The 4,870-nt window shown below is 38.2% G+C and overlaps 1 long non-coding RNA gene across 1 annotated transcript; it reads left to right on the forward strand.

Annotated features, from left to right (window-relative positions):
* The first annotated feature begins 297 nt into the window (after positions 1-297).
* On the forward strand, positions 298-4,516 carry LOC129347846 (uncharacterized). Its single transcript, XR_008600132.1, has 3 exons — positions 298-607; positions 1,511-1,611; positions 2,406-4,516. It is a non-coding gene; the product is annotated as an uncharacterized LOC129347846 (long non-coding RNA).
* Positions 4,517-4,870: the final 354 nt, after the last annotated feature.

The raw sequence follows: 4,870 nt of genomic DNA on the forward strand, positions 1-4,870 counted from the left end.
TAAAATGGTGAGGGAGGGTTCTTTAAAAAGTCAGAATAAAGAAAATTATTATGTGACATTGAGTGAGCTTGGGTAGAAAAAGGATGTAAAACCAGTATAATAAAGGATCCATGTCGGTCCGTGTACGGATCTGGTAATTGGAGTTTCCGTTCTGAAACGGGTATTGAAAAACAAAAAACGAGTGGTTATTTGATCTTCGTTTTAAAATACAAAAATTAAAATTGAAATACAAGGCGTTTTTCCTTTTCATGATCAAAAAGGGATGTACGAAATTTAAAAAATGCTTTGATTTTCATTTTATATTTAGAATAACAAAAAAATAAAATCAGTAAGTGACAGAAACGAAAAAAGGTCATTTTTTTTCCATTTTCTGAGACCGGAAGTGGTCATCAGCAAGTGTGGAGCCAAACGACAACAAGATTCTCAGAGGGCGGAGCCAGAGAGCAGCGATTGGTCAGACTGACTGAGAGCCAGAGAGCAGCGATTGGTCAGACCATAGATAACATAGAAGACAGCGCGCTAGCGTATCTAGTCTATTTATATCTATGGTCGGCACGTCTGGTAGCATCTCTGGCTGCTGTTAACCTTGTTTTTGGAGTAAAACACGGTAAGAAGATAAATACTTCTAACCAGTAGCGTTGTTTTGTTGTATGTTAAGTCAGCGACTTGTGAAGAGTTGTGTTTTGTCGTGTTTGAGCAGTTGGTCCGGACGCGTTAGCTAGCTAAGCGGCTAAGTTAGCTAGCGGGCTAATTAACACAGGTGGCTAACTTATCGCTGAACACCTGTGTTAGTTGCTGTCGCAGCTGTCCCTCATTATTAGAATGACCTTCTCAACCTGTATTTCTCTGCTGTGTATTTTAGCTTTTAAAAAAGTTATTTTACTTTAAGGTTAACTGAAACCCGTTCAGCTGCACTGAAGTTTAACATTGAGCTGGTTTGAATTAAACCACGCTTAACTTAACATTGCGCAACATTACCTCTCTGAATCTCCATAATTTCATGAAATTCCTTCTCTCTTCCACTGCTCAAGTTCAATCCAGTATATAAAATGGCATTAATAGTGAATAAACTAACAACCAGCCATTGTATTTATTTATTACTGCATGTATTTGTAGTAAAACATGAGTTGAAACATCCTACTTTTGGATCTAGAACTGCACAAGCCGTTCATTTTCAGTCACCTGATGAGTTAAACTCCCCTTTTTATGTGAGGTTGAAGCAGAAAGTCTGAGTTAACAAAGAAAGTTGTTTATAATTTGCGATACCCGTTATCTCTGACTGAGGCTTTAGTTTTTGTTGAGCTGATTTACACGTAGAAACTTTGTTCAGGAAAACTTATCAGTAGCTCAGAGGACAGGCTGCTTTTTACACAACCTTGTAACAGAGTGTCTGTCAATGCTTTCAGCAGAATTTAGAAACACAACACTTCCTAAACAGATATTTTGAGGCTGTGAGCTTCAACGTTTTAGAGTATATCAGTGTGTTTGTTTGTGGTCTTTCTGTTTCTAGGTGGAAGCTGAATTAGTGAGGATGACTCCTGCTCCTGTCATCTCTAAGCTCCTCACACATCTTTACCTGCACATGAGGAAAATCACTCCTGTAGAATGCAGGTATGTTTGTCATTATTATAAAAAGGTGTTGCCTGGTGACCTGTCAGAAACCCATTATACAGAGTCAGCCAAAATAATGTTTACACACATCAGGAAAAGAAAAACTTGCATAAATATTTCAATACCAAATTTATTCAGACATCATGAAATGAATAAAAGTTATCTTTGGCCTCTACAATTACAAGAGGTGCTCAAAGTGGTGGCCACTGGCTTCCAGACATTTCTGTTGTGTTGTAGACGTCACTTGTTGATGCTCCATTCATGAGGGTAGCGCCATCTGTTGGGAAAACATCGTACAACAGGACACAGAGTTATCGTGATTTGATAAAACTTAGAAAGAGGAATCTATATGTATAGAAGTACTTATACAAATGAAATATCTATAAAAGTTTTTCTTTTCCTGATGTGTGTGTACATTATTTTGGCTGACTCTGAACTGAATGAGAACAAAACTGTCATTTAATTGTTGCTCTTAAAGCTTCTTTAGTGAAAACCGGCTGGTGTTCTGCTTTGAAACAAACTGCTGTTGAGGTCTGTGTTTTTAGGTTTAACCCCACAGTTTCTGAATGAACTGATAGTTTGTTTTTCCCTGATCAATGTGGACGTTATAATTGATGGTAACATTTACTGATCATATAATCAGTATGACAATATAACAGTAAAACATTCTGACCACCTGACTAATACTGTGTTGGTCCCTTTATGCTGCTAAAACTCCTCTGACCCAGTGGTTCATCAGAACCTCTGGTTTATATATATATATATTGATTTCTGTCTTTTCTCCTGTCATCCAGATGTTCAGATGGAGATGATGCCACATCTGGTTCAGCTGATGGAAGGTCTTGAAGTTCTCTGACTGGCCTCCACTGAAGATGGTCGTCTCACTGGATTTAAGGTTCAGATGCTCAGTAACAAACTCCACCAATGAGCCAACAGGGAAGCTTTAGGTTTATTAAATGTTGCTATGAAGGTATCGCTGTTTTTCTTTGTGAATGCAATGTGCTCCAACTGAAACTTGAATTAGAACTTAGAAGTAAATCCTTCCATCTGAAAGGATTTAGTTGCATTAATAACCTCATAACATTCTAATTTTTATTTCAGTCTTGGTTGGAAATAGAATCTCTGTATTGATTCAGGTAAAAACTGAACTTCACAGCATGTTGGAGCAAAACAACCAGATGAAAACTGTGATGGTGTTGGATTGTCAGACCGTAATGTTGCAGCTCAAAGCAGCTTTTCTATCTCAGTTCATTCTGACATTCAGCTATGAATCAACACAGCAGATGGTGATCCATGCTGTGGAAGTCTCACATCTCCTGATTTAATGGAGCTGCTTTGCACTTTTTACACTGTTTATTCACCAACACTTTATTTAATAAAAGTCCCATCTAGTTTTTATGAGGAATGTGATGTTTTAATTTCTCTGTGAATAACTGCAGTCTAATGCAACAGCTGGAGTTGTAACATCTGTCCTGATATTGATCATGAAGTATTGATCACAATACTTATGGTTAGCAGTCATCCCTGAAGTTTTACATTAAAAGCTTTACTTGTGTTGTGAACTTTGGTAAGAAGCAGAAACGTTAGCGTTGCCATAGATACATGAGTGTTAAATTCTGTCCATGTTTCCATTTTGGGAAATGCAGTCCAGTTCCAGAATGTAGAGGAATTTAGTCTCACAATCACAGACAACAAATATTATCTGGAAGTCCGGTTATTGTTGTTTATCAGCACAATACAAAAAGATTAATGTTAGAAATATTCCAGTTAAGACTCTAGAATATCATGATTTATGTAAATTTACCTCAATAATATGAATGTTCAGGTTAAGATTGTACAGTGATATTTATTATGTAAGTTTAGCTGATTGAAGTTTATGACTCTGCACTAAAATATTATTTAAATTGACATCATTATTATAATATTTAGGGTCAGACTCTACAGTATTGAGATTAAGAAATCAAATATTCTATAAAATGTAAATACACTGAACTCATTTGGATATATTTAAGTGAGACTCTACAATATTGACACAAATCTATCTAAATCAAAATTTTAACAATTTTCACGCCAAACATTTACTGGACTGATTTAAACATTAAAATCACTCCTTTCTAATCCTCTGCTGTATGTTCAAACCTGAGGCCTTAAATAGAAACACACAAGTATCTGATTGAAGGAACTTCTGTAGAGTCCTGGTTCCAGAACATGATGATGGAATTATAGACAAACTTTAACAAAAGCTGCCTGAGAGTTTACAGGTTTTTATGTTAGATTTCTTCAGTAATTTAATGAGAGTTATCAGCAAAAATCAAGTGTTCATTTGATGAACTTCATTTCCTAAAACATCCAGAATTGGAGCTCATGTCTTTGGCAGCTGTAAAGTTTCTGCTCCTTCAAAGTTCACAACACAATGAATGAATTCCTAAAACACTCTAAATGCTGGAGAGCGTTTGTGATGCTGAAGCAGTGAGCAGTTTTTCTGTTTCTTCTCTGGAGATGCACAATGAGGGACGTCTGCAGCGACTGAGAAAGAGTCTCACCACATCCTGACATGAGGAAAAAGACTTTATTGAAGACTACAATGAGAAAAACTATCAGACAGCAGACCGCATGCATTCAAGGTGAGCTCTGAACATTTGATCTGGAACAGGAATTCAATAACGGCAGCATGAGCTTCATTTCAGTCTGTAGCTGCTGAATTCATGGATGAATCATCTGGCACTAGAGAAGAAGACCATCAAACATCCACGTCAGCTGGTGGAGGTCCAAGAGTCTCACCAAACAAACAACCTACAGAGTGAAGACCTCAAATCTGATTGGACGGCCTCCTATTCAGCCACATGTGTGAACAAATGCCTCTAAGTTGATTTGTTTTCTAAAATAAATCTAGTTTGAGTCCTAATCTATGCCTGTGTGTTTGCTTCTTTACACCGCTGTTAACAGTTTAGGCTGTTAGATTGTTCCAGATAAGACAAGTACAAGATTCTTCAGAGCCGTTCTACCACGAGCCTGACAGGAAGAACTCCAACAGCTACTGAATGTTCCTGTGGTCCCCTCAAGGCTACAGGAGGAGCCCTACGAGGACGAGCCGGTCCACCTGATGGTGGCCAGTCGCTGCGGTTCAAAGCCAACACCGACTACATGGACTTCTACTGGACCACACGGAGGCCTTCAAACCGGACCAACAAGTTCAGCGACTCCCCGACTCGTGGGTCTGAGGATGCCGCCGAGCCTCGGTCCAGCCGGCCTCCTGTCT

Source organism: Amphiprion ocellaris, chromosome 21 (genome assembly GCF_022539595.1).
Source record: "Amphiprion ocellaris isolate individual 3 ecotype Okinawa chromosome 21, ASM2253959v1, whole genome shotgun sequence".
Lineage (NCBI taxonomy): Eukaryota > Metazoa > Chordata > Actinopteri > Pomacentridae > Amphiprion > Amphiprion ocellaris.